General features: G+C 40.7%; 1 protein-coding gene and 1 long non-coding RNA gene across 7 annotated transcripts in view; one reads left to right on the top strand and one right to left on the bottom strand.

The window, feature by feature from the left end:
- Positions 1–4,312: 4,312 nt before the first annotated feature.
- Positions 4,313–5,467, bottom strand: LOC147150473 (uncharacterized). The gene is made up of 3 exons (XR_015086019.1): positions 5,257–5,467; positions 4,911–5,135; positions 4,313–4,832 (listed from the first exon to the last, which is right to left on the bottom strand). It is a non-coding gene; the product is annotated as an uncharacterized LOC147150473 (long non-coding RNA).
- Positions 5,468–6,145: 678 nt separating this feature from the next.
- LOC147150474 (C-myc promoter-binding protein-like) overlaps positions 6,146–18,394 on the top strand; it is a 59,325-nt gene continuing 47,076 nt past the window's right edge. Inside the window, exon 1 of one of the 6 annotated variants that reach the window (XM_086024711.1) lies at positions 6,146–6,588. The gene's annotated coding sequence lies outside the window, so the exon portion shown is untranslated. The remainder of the gene's footprint in view (positions 6,589–18,394) is intronic. The other 5 variants (XM_086024714.1, XM_086024712.1, XM_086024713.1 and 2 more) reach the window with 5 other exon arrangements.

Below are 18,394 nucleotides of genomic sequence, written 5' to 3' on the forward strand. Positions count from 1 at the left end.
TGACAACCAACCTTCAATATGGAACAGCTAACATTTTTTTTAAAGGAATGCCCAATTAATCTGACGACAAATGTCATGTCATGTCATCTTCCAAACCGCTTATCCTATATAGGGTCGCGGGGAGTTGCTGGAGCCTATCCCAGCCGTCAATGGGCGAAGGCAGACTACACCCCGAACTGGTCGCCAGCCAGTCGCAGGGCACACATAGACACTGTCACTGAGCGGGAATCGATCCCACGCTGCCCGCACACAACTCAGGCGTGTGTACCACTACACTATCAGCGGACATTGACTACAAATGATCATACCAAATACTACCTCCTCTGGCTGATTGGTATAGACTTACTCTGTGTTGGGAGAGGGACAAATCTATTGATGCAACCCCAGAGAACTTTGTAGACATGCCTAAATATCCAAAACAATCCAGAATACAAGGAAGAAAAAAAGAGGAGGTAAGAAAGAAAGAGAAGGAAAATGGGAGAAAGAGGGGTGACGTTTTACTCCTTTAGGTTTCTCCATTTAGATGTGGCAACAGCCAATCACTCACATGATTTGTTTGACAGTAACAATGCAGTCTTGAAAAAACTAAAATGTTCCATTTAGTCATTTTAAATTATTATAGCATGTAATTTCATACATTAAAGGCAATGGTAAAAACAATGCTATTCGACATCTTTTCTAAGTACATGTATATCGTCCATGGAGGGGGGTGGCATATAAAATCTTGCCTAGGGTGCCACATTGGCTTGGGCCTGCTCATTGGTGTCATTAGAGAAGTATGGTACACTCTGGACTAGTCGCCAACAAATCGCTGGGCACAAACAACCATATTCACCTTTTGGCAATTCAGATTAGAAATTTAGACAACCACCATATTCCACTTTACCGCAGAGATTAATTGTTACAGACAGAATTCAAATATTTAGGTAGTTATTTCTTTAGGAATAAGAGGAGGAAAAGAAATATTACAAAATAAACGTAGCTGCATTTGGTATGAATGGTAAACCCGATAACACAAAATCAACAAAAATGCTTTGTTTTACACTTCAATACAGTATAAATATGTACTGTATGTATACACTTCGAAACAGAACACATTTGAATGAAATTCCGAAAGATGTTTATCATAAGCAAAAGACAACAACTAAAGTAGGGTAGTGTATGTTCCCACACAGTCATGTAGATTTGCGGGATTTTGGAGTGTACTAAATCCTACAGATCTGCATATGGGAACACTTTGTCAACTCAGTAACCCGAATGACAAGATAACAGAGATCCTAAGACCTACCAGTCATGCACTTTGTAGTTTTATTTCATTCTGCTCATATATGCACATTAAACTGATCAGTATATGAAGGAATTCACACAAACTAATATTCAATCTGTTCCACCCGAATGCACATTAGATTTACAATATGTCATCATTCATTCTCCTTTTCTGCCTGTTTTTATATTCAGTAGTTGCTGAATCCAGGCCAGGGAGGGAAAATGTAGCAGGGCCACCTTACTGCATATAGTAAAAACAAGGATGACCTACAAAAGGGCCAGATCGGCATGATAGGCTTGAAACGGAAAGACGATAGTGACTAAATTGTGTTTGTTTATTTTGTCTGTACAGTTTTCCGCTGTATTCCAGGGATGGGCTACTGGCGGCCTGTATGCCACAGTCTGAGTGGCCATTTGTGGCCATAAAAATAAACCTATTCGGGTTATTTTTGACCAAATTGTTTCATGCAAATTGCAAAGTCCACAAAGAAAGGCTGGAGCAGGATTTACAAATCCCAATTTCAGTACTGTAAATTAGAGGTACTTCTGGTACTGTTGCCACAGAATTCAAGAAATACTTTTAATAAAATGCTTAAAATGCCAAGTCTGGTGTGCAACATTCGCCTTGGTTCAGCTCACTAACGGTGTGAACAGCTCACAAACGGTGAGAATGTGAGTGCAATATCACGTTCACTCCATTCAAATATATTATGCAGTAGTATAATAGCGTGGTCGACTGGCTAGTACGCCCGCCTCACAGTGCAGAGGTCGTGGGTTTGAATCCGGCCCCGGCCTTCCTGTGTGGAGTTTGCATATTCTCCCCGTGCCCACGTGGGTGAAGGATCTGAATCTATAAGAATATTAGCCAACAGGTTAACCAAAAACCAAATTGGGAATTACACATCGCATAATCAGTTCAAAGTCAGCGTGCCCTGATCTGAGCACGGGACCAGCTGGTGAGGATCAGCCCCATAGGCAGGGCCAGCCAGGGAGGAGACCAACCCACATTATGATATGATATGATTGGATACCTTCTTGAAAGATAAAATGAACACGCATTGAGTAAGTAGTTGTTTTGTAAATTGCCAATTGGGCTTATGGACTCGAGACCTACAAAACTCCAACATGGGCTTCCTCCAGGTACTTTGGTTTCCTCCCACATCATCCAATCAGAATTTTCGCTATGTGGTGCCAAGGGCAAAGAGCTTTCTGCCTTTTTCTTAAAGTTTAATTTGCATGTCATCTATCAAATATAAATAATCAAGTATAGAAAGAAACCGTGTAACATATTTATCTCACTCTCCCACAGACAAACAAACAGATACATATCCTAATATTTTGAATTAATAAAAAAGTAATAATAATTTGAAGTTCCCTTGTCTGTTTTAATTGAGCTGATTTTAGATTTTTGTCGAGGTACCGTTTTGGTACCGGTATAGAGGTACTTTATGTAGGTAGAGTATCAAAGTCAAAATTTGGGATCGTGACAACACTAATAGAAAATATTTTTTGCATATTATTGAAATTAATGGACTATATACATGGAGTGGTGTGAAATATTTCCGGTAAAATCTAATAAGGCAACACCCCTTCCGGTCAAACCAAGCACCAACGTTTTGAAGCCGTTTTACTTCAGAGAATTTCTATCAATTGTCAATGTTTTGGGGGTATTTTTCGGGATTATTTTTACGTGTGCGGATGCGTGTATTTGTGAAGAAGTGAGAGGACAGTACATCGAGCAATCACTGCTGTGTACCTACCCAGATATATGGTATTACTCCGCTTTGATGAGCAGCAGAAGCAGTAGGCTGTTAACATGCCCAGGAATAAATTTGTACTTTGATAGCACCGAAGTCTGTTTTCTGCATTTTTTCCCCTGCTGATGTAATAATGCAGCCGTCAACCACACAAGGTTTGCTCAACTAGAATTCCCAGCCTTAATTTTGTCATTGTTACTCTGTTTGCATATAGGTGTTCTTGGTCTTTCAACTTTTCCTGTGTCTGTAAAAATATTATTCTCATGCTGTTCATATATATATATATATATATATATATATATATATATATATATATATATATATATATAATAAATAAATAAATGCCCTGTGCCTGCGTGGGGTTTCTCCGGGTACTCCGGTTTCCTCCCACATTCCAAAAACATGCATGGTAAGTTGATTGGACTCTCTAAATTGCCCCTAGGTGTGATTGTGAGTGCGGTTGTTTGTTAGTCTCTGTGTGCCCTGCGATTGGCTGGCAAACAATTCAGGGTGTCCCCCGCCCACTGCCCGAAGACAGCTGGGATAGGCTCCAGCACGCCCGCGACCCTTGAGAATAAGCGGTATCGATAATTGATGGATGGATAAAATATATGAACATAAACATATTTATGAGTCCTTATTCCTGCGCCGGGGTCCATAGCAACCACTTTTCAATTGATTTTTGAGAAAAAGCCGCCATGGTCAATAAAAAAATGTTATACAGTAGAATAAGCATTCCATCTGTTTCAAAATGTTGACAAGGCTGAATTTTAGGATGATTGACAGCGAGTCCGAGCAAGAGCAGCCAGTAAAGACAAAAAAAATGGCGACACAGTTCAAGGTATTATTAGCGGAGAGTAAAATATTGGCTGTGATAGACGGGACAACAGCAGGCTCTTGTCCGTTTGCGTCAGATGGGTAGGGACTCGGTGGACTGATGGTCCCAGGAGCAGAGCTACAGTACGTAATTTTTATGTTGCTGTCCTGTGTGGTGTGTTTTCCAGTTGGAGGGGTGGGCGGTTCCCTTTAGCGGCACACCTGCAACTCATTGCAATCAGCCTATATAAAAGGACTGCCAATGTGTTTGCTCCTTATCGGATTATTCCTCTGCTTGCTCTTGACCAAAGCACTGAGTATTGAATTTTCTAGAGAGGACCTCTCTTGTTCTCGCCATGTATTTTGCTATCTTTGTTTCAGCGTGTTTTTTGCTGTTGTATGTATTGGTATTTTCTAGTGATGGGTCGATGAGGCGTCATGAAGTGTTGACACAATGACACACTGTGTTGAACTGTGTTGATACTGTGTCACTCCATACTGACACCTGCTGGACTTTAATTATCCCTTCATGCAACCCACTTGACATACTGAACTGACACCTATTTGATGACCGAGTCGAGTGTGTACAATAGCATTCATATTATACTGTTCCATATTGTAATAATGCGAACATGTATCATACTGTGAAAATGGGGATGCTTGTGGAATTTTTGTCATTACAAATTTTTATTTAAAAAAAATGTTTCTCCAATGTTTGAAAATTAAGTCTGTTGCGTTTTTTGCTCGCAATTTCTCCTGCAGTGGAGAACACACGCTCACACAGAACAGACGATGCTGCTGTACACAGGAACTCTTTTGCCAACAGGAAGAGGTTGGGATAGGAGGTTTGCTGGTTCTTCCAATAAACTAGTGGCTCTTGAGTGCATCCAATGTTCCCCACTGCCAAGTATCTTTGGACTTCTGAAATAGAATCTGCAGTTGCACTTCTTTCACATCTCCTGACTTCATCGTCCAAATGCTGCCACAGGTTATCTTAAAAAAATGAATAAATGAAAAAATTGACATTTTAGTACAATTTCCAACAACAAATAATAATGATGTATAACATGCCAGATGTGGTTGCAGAGGGCTGTAATGATGGTCCAGGCCGGGCCTCGTTTGTGTGCCCGATGACACGCACAATTTCAGACTGCAGTCTGGTTATTACTTCTGTGCACCTCGAGGAACTGCGGAAGCCAAGTGAATCAGTTCCTGAACTCTTCACTCTCCACAATACTGAGGGGCTGAAAGTCCTTGACATTGAAGTTCAGCAGTGCCTCATCAAGCAACTGCTTCCTGGAAGGTTAAATGTTAAACATGAAGTGGAGAATAAATCAGTAATAATTACTGATTGACAATTAATTATCAACAAAACAACTGTAAGAAAGGAAGAGAATGGCTGTATAGCTGAGCTTACCCTGGGTGTATATGGGAACTCCATTCTCATGCTTGGCCTCTGTCACGTGAGGATCGGGATTTGGACCCATACCCAGACATGACACTGAAGTTGAAGAGGAAAAAATCTTCATCAACAAAATACAAAGTAACAACAGAGATCAGGACTGGAAGAGAGCTTGCATTCTCACTCAAAAAAGGTTTGACGTACTGACAACGAGTCACTGAGTAACTCAAACTTTTAAACTGTAAGACTATCAGGCCTATATGACATCATATATGACAAAGCGTAAAGGCCCATAGCAACTGCATAGCAACTGTACGTCACGTAACAACCAGTCATAACAGCCTTAGCATCCATTGAGGAGGTGCTTTTTGTTGTGTCAGGCAGCTCTGAGAGACAAATGCGACATTTAACTTGCAAAAAAAATGTGAATAGTAAAGTAAGAGTTACCTTGGAATTAATTCAAATTAGAATGGAACAAAACAAGTCGGAAATCTGAGCGGAAGTGGGTGAAATAAGGAGATTGAAATACTTTATTCTCCAAAATGAGATCAAAATGATCCGATACGGCAGACAACTTTTTTCCCCCTGGGGCTGCTCTATAATGCACGACGTCCACAAAGGTCCGTAAGGTTTGGAATGTTTTGGCAAGTGCATCCCGTTGACAGACGCGCTTCCTTATAAACACAGTTTCGCGCGTCTTTTGCCGAGTCGACACAGTTAATGTGTCGTTCACGTGATTGTCTTAAAGCGGTACGCGCACCGACGTGGGGATTGCTCTGACAGCTGTATGTCTACCACATAAATGCATTTTTGTAGTACCGTTCGTGGAGGTTGAAAATATTTAAAGGGAATTTTTGACAAATAAATAAGTCGTCAGAACTAAAAGGGTACCTGGAAAAATTTACGTCCCACAATTCCCAAAATTTTGTAAAAAATTAAGGTTTTGTTTGTTTCCGCTTGCGTTTTGTTTACCCTTCACTTGAATACAAATGAGGCAATTTGTGGAGGAAATTGAGATTTAACTTCCAAATTGAATGCTGATGGAATAAGGTCATCGCAGGTGCGTGCGCATGTGTGCCGCGGGCGTGTACGTGCGCGCACACGCGCTGGCCAGCGGATTCTTCCCATCACAACCAAAATGGCGGCTGAGCGGACAACCGGCCCGGCTCGGCGCGGTGACTGACAGGCGAGCGGAGACGTTTCGCTTGGCCGGACTCTGTATAGTCACATTCTGGGACGACTGAATATACGCACGAAACGATGGCGACCACATAAATGCAGTGGCACCGGTACATGACACCCGACGAAGCTGCGCCCGAAGGACTAAAAATAACGTTTTCAACTGGGGTAAGTAGGGAATGATGAACCTCGTAAGTGCAGCTGCTGCCTGTTTTCTTCAACAGAATTGCTCTGAAGCGAACGACCGAGCCCTCGCTCACGCTGTCACCATCTATGCCTTTTTCCCGCTCGCCTGTCACTACTCTAGACTTAATTTTGCCCTTCTAGCTGAGGATGTAACGTGCGTCGTGCTCTCCTCGCTAGCTTACTCCGGTGTGTGCCACAGGTTGTTGCAAGCCACGCCAATGGTCGAATGCTTAAATCACCTGGGCTGGTAGCGGTGAAATCAAGTCACATTCCAGTCAACCCAAATGGCAACGCTGATATTGGTTAACTATTTTTGTGGTATAGAGCTATAAAGAAATGCTGTACATTAAAACACTCTGTAAACCCCGTTGCTTCAGGATCTGTTATGCTGAAGATGGATGGATGGATGGATGGATAGATAGGTTAGAAATCCGTCTCTTGTACTGTTAAGAACAAACAAGGAGCTTCTGACTACTGTGCGGTGACTTAAAGGCCCTCTGTGGGGCTAATATAAAATGAATGTTAAAATTCAGATTTTACCATGATATTGTAAACATTGTACATATACATAGACTTGGCTAATGCACAATTCTTTGATGCACTGATGGAAAGAGGCTCTGCTCAGGTTGTTATTTACTGTAGTTGTTTTGTAACTGGGAGATCCTGGCTTTGATATCCAGGATACTTTTACTCCTGTCAATGTATCCCTGAGCAAGACACTGACGCAAAAGTTGCTCCTGATGTGCTGTTATCAATGTGTGAAACACGTTCACGTTGCTTTCTTGGTTGCAAAGAATATGACAGGTCTGAAGTCTTCACCTAGAATGTCAAACAGTTGCCAAATTAATAATTTTCAATGAAATGCATTCGGTAAAGTCGAGTTCACTTCTGAGAGCTGTTTTCCTTTGAAATGTTATCCCCTTTCGTCAGATCTCTTATAGCACGCTTGTCCAAAGTACGGCCCGGGGCCCAAATGCGGCCCGTGTTCAAATTTCGCCGGCCTGCAGTCTCAGACAAAATGTGTGCCCAGTAGGTGTACAAAAAAGCTATTCAATATTACACCATTAGATGGCAGCAGACATGTGGCCATGTTCTCGGGTGCTTTCTTGAATACGCTTCAAGCGCACTCTGCCCCTCCGAACACAACACTCGCAAAGTCATGTCGTTAGGTGTCAGAGTGAACTCCTCACTGCATGACCCTGTGTGGCCCTTTCCAGTCTATTTCTAAAATAAAGACAGTAGTGAAGATAAAATTGACAGAGAGGGCAATTTCATCCTGGATAAGTGGAAATTGTCATATTTTTTTCACTGAAATAAAAAACGACTGCGTCTGGCTAGTTCACTAAGAGACTGGCTGTTTTAAAGAAATTCAATATCAAGAGTCATTACCAGACGAAACATGCATCCTACAAGGTGACTGGTAGCAAACGCTGTGAAAAATTAGAGCAAATTGAAGATGATTGGTCAGCCCCTCCACAGCTTCACCTCACCAAATCCAGCCCTCTTTGCAAAACGTTTGGACACCCCTGTAAATGTCTGAAAGTAATTCAAGCAATAATTATAGCTCATAATGCTTCAGGGCGAATCCTTCAGTTGAGTTGAGACCCATGCTATTGGTATTACTAATAGCAGATGCCGTTTTTGCTGAACCAGATATTCTGTAGAGCCCAAGCCAAATCCTTACCCACTTAACAAATGCCAATCTAAAAATGTTAAGAATCAGTCTTCCTACAATATATTGCGTATGCATCTTTATGAACTTGTAAAATATGAAATGCCACAAAACTCCGTTAACCATTTAATCCTCATTAACAATGATTAGTGTACTTGTTCACATTATCTAAATTGGCATCATACCATGTGGTCATGTTAAACCTTACTTTAAAGGCATTTAATTTTTTCCATTATTTGCCTCTTGTTGATTGATTCCCTGAACATTGTCTTACTCTGTTAAATCACCTGCATTATTAGTTATGTGTACAGTTAAGTGTGCATGCCCACTCAGATAAATACTGAAGAGGTCGACCCACCAAAACTGTATTTGAAATATGCAAGGTTAAATGGCTAACCGAACCTGAACAGATTGAACTATATTGAAAAAAAAAATCTACACCAACAGTAATATAGTCAGTTTCTATGTATGTGTTTTGTGTACCAGCAAAGGTACCAATTGCGGACCTGAGACTTGCCTGATTCTGAAAATAAAGACTGAGGTGAGACAGTTTTTGTCCACGTGAGCACCAATCTAATAATTTGATATTTAATGCATTATTTTAATCACTCTTAAAAATGATTTCAATTTATTCTTCCACATGTGAAATTCAGTTTAGGAGCTCTAATGGAGAGCAACTTCAAATAATGTAATATTCTTGGATTTGTTGAAAGCAACTGCAATGCTTTTATGACAACTACTAAGATGCTAAAGCACAAACAATATTTTTCATGTCAATTCACTCTGATAGAAATGTCCCCATTTTTCAACCAAGCCTGCTGAAAAAATCCTACAATTCATTTTGTAGTAGATCCTATTGGGTGCCTCTGGACTGACTGGATTACATTCCTCAGCCAATTTATTCGATTGTAAAATATCATAATGGCTGAAAAATAAAGACAGGATCACATTGATTGTAAAATATCATCATGGCTTAAGATCAAAGGCTAGATCATAGTTTAAGCTCAGTGATGCAGTCATGAGGTGTGCGTGATGTTTTTAGCAAGAAATGTGCTTGCTCCTAATCAGATAGCCCTGAAGTCATCTTAACCGCCCAATGCATTGATGAGCTTTATGCTTGGTATATGAGGATTGCTATACAGTACATCTTGCTTAGGCTTGTTGATTTAATTCATTTGTAACATGTATTGAATATTAATTGAACGTCTGAGGGTATGAATACTTTAAAATGACATAAATCCATCCTCTTAGCAATGCTTAATTGATTTAGAACACCCAAAAAAGAGTGAAATTTGGAAACGTATCGTGTAGATATGTTGAAAACCCATACAACGTAGCATTTTATGTTTCAGAATGGTGCAAACAAATGAAACAAATCTCCTCTAAAAGTATTATAATCAAAGTCAATTCCTTTGATTTTGTTGTATACTGAAGGATTGGGTTTCAGATCAAAAGTTGAGAAATCCAGCTTTAATCATCATGGTATTTACTTTTAGATGTGTTGAACAACTCAGGAAAGAGCACATTGTTTGAAGCCAACCACTTTCAAGTAAGTATTGGAAGATGTTGGGACCGACAGGTGTTTCTAGTTGGTCAGGTATTGCCTTTTAGATTGATAGTGCTTGTTTTTGGCTTTTGGTTTCACCAATGAAAACTGCATTTGCTGATGAGCAAACATGAAGACCAGAGAGCTTTCTATGGGAGAAAAGCAAACCATTTTGAAGTTGAGCGAAGAGGGAAAATTGATCAGAGCTATTGCACAAACATTGGGAATAGCCAATAAACAATTTCAGCAATTGGCTGGCAACCAATCCAGGGTGTAACCTTCCTACTGCCCAAAGACAGCTGGGATAGGCTGCAGAACGCCCGCAACCTTTGTGAGGATAAGAAGATTGGATAATGGATGAATGAAGAGCTGAAAAAAAAAAAAAAAAAAAAGAATGGCGTATTAGTCTGAGCAACAGACATCGAACAGGTCGGCCAAGTGTATCAACAGCAGTTGATGACAGAAACATTGTGAGAGCTGTTAAGAAACACATAAAAGACAATGGCGGTGACATCACTGTCACCCTGGTACCACCATTGCACTGTTCAAAGAAAACTGGGAGAGAAGAAATAACAGGCCATACAACAACATGTGAACCACTCATCAACCAAAAGAATCAGAAGGCGGGATTGGAGTTTGCAACGAAGTAAATAGATGAGTTTTTCTGGATTGATGGAACTAATCTTAACCTCTACCAAAGTGATGGAAAGACTAAAGTATTTGTAGTTGAACGGATCAATAAAGTCACAGATCGGATCCTTTTTCGGAACGCCCAAAAAATTAACAACAAAAACAAAAAAAAGATAAATAGAACTCTGTGTTGAGTTATTTCCCCAAAACATTTTTGCCCATTAAATTAAAAAAAATTAAAAAATTAACTCAAAATGTGGCCATTTTTTTTTTAAAGTGCAATATAAGGCAGGATACCTTATTTTATACATGGACTGTTAATAAAAAAGACCTCAAAGTAGTGAATTAATGTCCACATCATTGGAAAAATAAGAAAAGAAAAAAAGCAAAGCAATAGCCGTCAAACTATTTTTTTGTGGAATCTGTCAAGCTACTTGCTGTTGCCAGATGGGCACCTGTTGCTATCTACTAGCGGCTAGCTGCTGGCCGGGAACACCGGAGGTTACTGCCATATCATACAATGACAGCGTAATTAACCAGTGGTTTCTTAGTGTATTAAACTAGGGATTAGGGGTAGGCAATTATGGGCAAAAAAAAAAAAAAAAAACGGGTCCTGCCCGCTGATTCGGCGAATGATTGTCACACTGACTCGAGTCGTTATGCTTTAAGAGGCAGCATTAATACTCGATAATGTAAAATGACACATCGTGAAAGCAGGATTGACAATGGTATTGATGACGATATATATCGCCCACCTCTACTAGGGATTGATTATGATTTTGGGATGGCGTTGTGTATATTGGTAGCAAGAGGTGGGCTTTCCGCCAGACTGGTGGACCGGTCCAACAGACGCATGACAGACGGGTACCCAGGCCGCCGATGGATGATGAATGACGGACCAGCAAAATTTTGTATAATGCCCACCTCCGGCAACTATGTAATGGCGATAAAAATTATGATAAGGCAAGCCAAAATGTTGAAAACACAAGTCAAGGTAGTTGTCACGCCACTATGCAGGCCAACTTCAAAATAAAAGCCTACCAAGGCTATAAGCTTTTATTTTGAAGTTAGCCTTCGCGTCAGTTGTGTGTTACGTTATGAGTGTGATTTCAGCTTGCATGACATGTGTAAATGACATGATGATTTTAAAGAAAAATATAGGTACCCGAATTACTCGGACTCGTGTCACCCTTAGTTGCCAAAATGCTACCATACATGTCTTACATGATCCACAGAGGTTTTCAAGTTCCTCTGCAACCTACTATTATAGTGAATGTAGACTGATCATGTTGCCTTCACGAGAACGTACACAATTTTTTTCACCAACCATGTGCGGCCCGAACTGTGGTTCGTGATCCATTCGGCCATTTTGTCACTTCTGTCGACTGAAAATGACATCACAACTGCTCAGTGCTCAGGTAACAACCAATCACAGCTGACCTATTTTCTGAAGCTGAGCTGTGATTGGTCATTACCTGAGCCCTGAGCAGTTGTGATGTCATTTTCAGTCGCCAGAAGTGGCAAAATGGCCCTCCCCTGAGATGGCTAAAATTTGCTGCTCAACTCATATTACACAATATTAATCACAATGCCGTGTTCCAACTAGTGGGCCTTCTGGGAACATTCTTGAAAAAAATGTTTGGGTTGAGTTCCCCTTAAGTGTACAAAACCATTTTGTCTGGCAATTTACAGAAAAATGCATCCAAACTAATTGGGAGAAGCTTCATCATGCAACAGGACAGTGACCCAAAACACACCGCCGCCACAACAAAGGACTTCATCACAGGGGAAAAGTTTTAGAGTGGCCAAGTCAATCATGGGACCTTAACTCAATAGAGTATGCATTTCACCCCCTGAAGAGGAGACTGAGGGGAGAAACCCCCAGAAACAAACAAGAACTAAAAGAGGCTGGCCTTTTAAAGGCCTGGAAAATTATTTCATTGAAGTCAACCGGTCGCAAGCTTGATGCAGTTATTGGAAGTAAGGGTTATGCCACCAAATATTAATTGTTAATCATCCATCCATCCATTATCTATACCGCTTATCCTCGCAAGGGTCGTGGGGAGTGCTGGAGCCTATCCCAGTTCTCATCGGGCAGTAGGCGGGGTACACCCTGAACTGGTTCCCAGCGAATCGCAGGGCACACAGAGACAGACAAACCTTCGCACACTCACAATCACACCTAGGGGCAATTTAGAGTGTCCAATCAACCTACCATGCATGTTTTTGGAATGTGGGAGGAAACCGGACTACCCGGAGAAAACCCACGCAGGCATGGGTAGAACATGCAAACTCCACAGAGGAAGATCGGGGCCGGGATCGAACCCACGACCTCTGCACTGTGAGGCGGACATGCTAACCAAGCTAAGCTGCACTTCTGAACTTTTGCCTCGCATCCGTCTTTTGATCCGAAACCCAAATGTCCTCTTCAGTATACAACAAAAGCAAAGGAATTGACCATGTTTCAATACTTTTGGAGGGGACTGCAGATGTCTTCCTTTTTTTTTCAATTGGACAAGCAATCCATCTTTCTCTGTTACTCTTACCAATTGGCAAACCCAATCATTGGTCTTATTGTCCTCCCAATTTGCCACATCTCAAAGACCTCTCTGTCTTCCTCATGTCACTTTGTTTCAAAGCCCTGATTTCCCCACCATACAAAAAGACAGTATTTCACGTGAAAGCTTTTACCAGTTTCTTTAGTTTCAGGCCAATCTCTTTTGCCTTCCACAATCCAATTAGCTGAACTGATGGCATCTCGTGCAATTGCTAATCTGGCGCAAATCTCTAGTGTACAGTCTGCATTCATTCCAACCATAGAGCCAAGTTATTTGAATCGGTCTACTTGGTTGATTCAATTTCTGCCAAGGAACACTTGTTATTTGCCTCCATGTACCATTACACAAGTTTTGCCATAGGTAATGTATACCGTATTTTCCGGACTATAAGATGCAACTTTTTTCCTAGATTTTGAGCCCTGCGGCTTATGGTCCGGTGCAGCTATTCTGTGGATTTTTCTTCCACCGCTCGGGGTGCTCTAACCAGAATGACAGTACAATTCAATACAATACATTTCCCATTAACTGGATGTGTCTGCAGGTGGAGGAGTTCAACAGGAGAGGGCGCCATGCACTAGGTTATTGCATTAGGTGCTGAAATGCTTTGATTTTATGTTTTCCTAGAGGTCCGTGAAGTGCACATGAATGCGATTGGCTGATGTTACATCTGTTCTGTTGTTTTGATGTAAAATGCTATTGTTGATTTAGCATGTTGTGTGTTAGATTGGCTGACTTTATTAACATAAAACAAGAAAGGTGCATATCGTCGCTGACCTGTGAAAAACACGTATCTCCAATTTTGGGAACTTTTTTAATTTTCGCTTTAATGCGACGTCTAACGCGGAAACATGATTCATGTAAAAATAAGAAAATGAAAAAAAAAAAAAAAAGGAGATAAGTGTTTTTCACATGACAGTGACGATATGTAGAATGTAGTGGAACAATAGATGGTGGAGTCTGGTGGACATTAGCTGACAAACTGGAGCGGCAGTCGGCAGTGAAATGAAGATAAATACTGTTTATTTTCTCTTGGTTCTCTTCTGTTTTAATCAACAACGTTGCTGCAGTGTTAAATAGCACTGTGAGGAAAGAATCTGCTCAGGTACATACATGTACATTTACAGTTCATAATCGTTGTGTAAATGCAGTAAATATAAAAGCTTTCAACATACATAGGTGTGGCTTATATAAAGGTGCGGCTTATTTAAGGGTTTTCCCAGAATGTTCTAAAAAATAGGGTGGGTGCGGCTTATATAACGGTGCGGATTGTAGCCCGGAAAATACAGTACCCCCAAATTACGTCTGTATTCCGCTACAGCAGATGTTATGTTGATTAATATTGCGTTTGTGGAATAATAGTTAATCCACTCGTTTTTAGCCATCTCTGGGGGCGGCCATTTTGTCACTTCTGTTGACTGAAAATGACATCACAGCTACTCGGGGCTCAGGTAACGACCAATCACGGCTGACCTGTTTTCTGAAGCCCTGAGCGCTGAACAACAGTGATGTCATTTTCAGTCAATAGAAATGATAAACTGGCCGGCCCCCTGAGATGGCTAAAAACGGGTGCGTTTTGCTGCTTAACTCATATTCCCCAAAAACAATATTGATCAGAATGCCGTGTTTCAACTAGTGGGCCTGCTGGGAACATATTCTTTAAAAACATATGTTTGGGTTGATTTCCCTTTAATGTTATGGGTAATGGAGTCACCTGTAACTGAAGTGTGGGAGCCTAGATAACGTGCTGAATTTGTTATGTCTGAACAGGCTCATTGTGATTAGCAAGCCGATTAGGGCTAATGCTAACCAACAGGCTAGCAGGTTGGCTGCAACCCATGCTAACTGTTGTGTCTGCCACATCTACGGTTACCACATTATTCTGCTCTAGCTGATGGACACGTTCCTCTACCAGGGAAACCATTTCATAAAAATGTATTTTCGTGTAATTGTATAATGTATTTATTTATACATTTTATTTCCTGGGGATACAAGTGGCACCAATTTGTGGAATGGCCTATATGTATACGCATTAACACAGAATGAGGGATTTCTCTGTTTGAGTGCATGTGATTGATCTAATGGTAATCAATACAATTACATGGTTATTTATTGGCATTGGCAGGCTCCAACGACGAGTCCACCCAGCTACGTGGTAGATGGTGGTTATAGGCGTGACTTCTCACATCTACAAATGACGCTATTGATTTATGACCCTGTTAAGTGCAACCAGTGGGGGATCAAGCTTGTTTGTCAACAAATACTTCACGTTAAACTTCTATTTGTTGTTTGGACATGTCAAATTTGTTAACCTGCCTGTCGCTGTCTCAACTCTTACGCCGTTCAGTGTGGCAGCTTTATAGCAGGCAAGGCAAGACCTAGGCTATTTTAGAAATATCTTTTGGCTTGCCCTGAGTATTTTCACATCATTTGTGTCCTCCAATTCACTTACTTCTGCAACGCGGAGGGTGACCACTGTGAACACACAAACATATGTGTGTGTGGCTCTTCTGCCACTCTAACAGCTACAACCAACCTGCCCCCCCCAAAAAGAAACTAAATAAATAAACCAATTGTAACATTGTGTAATTTAAAATGAGTATATTTAACGTTTTGAATTACCTGATTACTTTGTGACCTATCAAATTTCCTATCAAGAAAAACAATCTTTTTTTGCCCCAATCAGCTGAAAATCACTTGATCGGACCTAATTTATAATCATGTGATTGGATCGGGACATCCCTATTAGGTATTGTCGTAAAACACAATATATGTGTACCATATATACTGTATTTCTATGGCTTCACAGTGCATAACTATGTCTCGCTGGCTTATGACACAGAAATGCATTTGTGCCATGTGTCTGCGTTTCTAAGTGGGTGCGTGCGTGCGTGCGTGCGTGCGTGTCGCTTTTACTGTCTCCCTCCGTCTGTCAGATGATTGCCGTTGACTGGCTTTAGCTGTCGAGTAATGGCAAACTAAAAGGAGGTAGGTGGTTGGTTTGCCTGAGCTGTACATGCAACGCGAGCATGGAGAGTCCACATAACTGAAGGCAAAATTTTTAAATTAACATTTTTTTATATTAATGCCTTGAGGTTTAATATCTAGATTTCAATATGATTGTGCAGCCCTAATTATAATATAATTATATTAGTGGGCTTTTGGATCATTTAATTTTAAATATTTTGAAAAAATATACAAAGATGTAACTTTTGGATCATTTGATTTTAAATATTTAATTTTCAGTTGTTTTTTCAGTTGGTTTTGTTAGCATATTTAAAAAAAAAATGGAATAACTATATTCAGTGTCAATGAGTGCTAACGTAAACATAAGAGCATGAACATGCTGAAAGCTCTGTGGAAACTACTGCTGTCTCATAAACGCAAATTAGAGGCAACGCCTCCCCATGCAAGTGCCACATGACCAGTTGAAGAATGACATTCATGCTCGCCATGCTGTCAGTCAGCTAAAAATACAATGCAAACCATAGCTGCAACATTATCCAACATCCCATCCACAACTCCCACCCAAATCTCGTTTGCATTCTGTTTTCACTGCAGGCCCTGCATTTCCAGTTTATAAAGAGAATATAGTTGTTCATGCAAGTGATTCATGATATATCCATCCATCCATCCATTATCTATACCGCTTGTCCTCACAAGGGTCGCGGGTGTGCTGAAGCCTATCCCAGTTGTCTCTGGGCAGTAGGCGGGGGACACCCTGAATTGGTTGCCAGCCAATCGCAGGGCACACAGAGACAAACAAACATCCGCACTCACAATCACACATAGGGGCAATTTAGAGTGTCCAATCAACCTACCATGCATGTTTTTGGAATGTGCGAGGAAACCGGAGTACTCGGAGAAAACCCGCGCAGGCACGGGGAGAACATGCAAACTCCACACAGGGAGGCCGGGGCCAGGATCGAACCCACGACCTCTGAACTGTGAAGCGGACGTGATTCATGATATACCGTAATATAATAAATAGAAGTTAAGTAGTAGGGATAGACCAATTTCGGGCCGATTATCGGTGAAGGTATTTGCCATCTAGACACATATTGGCTTTTGCCTTTTTTATTTATTTTTTTAATTTATTTTAAATCTGCTGGCCAATAAGAAATCATCTTAAAATTGGGTAAACCTCAGGAAAGAATTTATGTAAATTTTCAGTTAACTTTGTAAGAGATGCTGCTGAGCCTGGGAAATCCTTGCAACATTTCTGACAGCTTTATTCACTGTAGAAAATTTCAGGAAACTATTTGTTTAAATTTTCACCTGACCTGTTTTCTGAATCTGAGCTGTGATTGGTCGTTGTTAGCAGTTGTGATGTCATCTTCAGTCGACAGAAGACAAAATGGCTGCTCCAAGAGATGGCTAAAAATGAGTGCATTTTGCTGCTTAACTTATATTCCACACACTCAAAATTAATCAGAATGCCGTGTTTCAACTAGTGGGCCTGCTGGGAACATATTCTTGAAAAAGATATGTTTGGGTTGACTTCCCCTTTAAATATTTTTCTTTTTTTTTTACTGCTAACAAATCTTGAACCTCCTCGACAACTAATAATCCTTATTGTATCAGCCCTGAAATTGTTAACAACAAATTGAACAAAAGGTAAGAAGAAAATTTAGGAAAATTGTGGCCAGCAAATATTTAGGTACAGTGTGCCACTACTATTCAATTTATGTTAATGCGTTTGGTGAAAACAATGCATGTAATATCTATCAAAAGTTGAGAAAATAGCAATTATGGTACAGATGATCTGCCAAAATTATAAGAACAAACCCATTTGGCAAGAATCATGAAATAAACAATATTTGGTTAAGAGGGCTACAATAAGTCAAGCGGCAGGCTGGATCTTGCCCCCCGGGCTTTATGTTTGACACGTGCATAAGATGAATATTTACTGTAGTGCTGGGGTGTCCTATTTGGAATCTACTGTTTTTAATATAAGGTACAAATGAGCATTTTATTATGTATTTACATGACCCGATGAGTTTTGCCATGTTTGACAGTTCTTTAGATAGCGTGGAAATAAGAGAAAACTCAAGCTACTAATGGAAAAACACCGTAGGCCGAGAAACCTGAGACTCAGCTGAGTGAGAGTGCAAAAGCTGTAGACAAAACCTCCTTGCGTGAACTTGCTGACTCGAGATCATTGCAGGAGTTCAAAAAGAGCTCACTGAGATGTCCAAACCCCAGGCACTCATCTGCTTCCACAAGGCGTTTGTCAGAGACAGTGTGATGGGGAACTCACAGCTGTCTTGACTTGAAAAACAGTGGGCTTGGTGACAACTCACCAAATGGGCTCTCTGTTCAGATTCTAACAGCCAAGTCAGTGCTTTGGGCTCCAGCTGTATAGACACTGAGCTGAGACACAGC

The sequence above is a fragment of the Filicampus tigris genome, chromosome 3 (genome assembly GCF_054856515.1).
Source record: "Filicampus tigris isolate MCC_2025a chromosome 3, RoL_Ftig_1.0, whole genome shotgun sequence".
Classification (NCBI taxonomy): Eukaryota; Metazoa; Chordata; class Actinopteri; order Syngnathiformes; family Syngnathidae; genus Filicampus; species Filicampus tigris.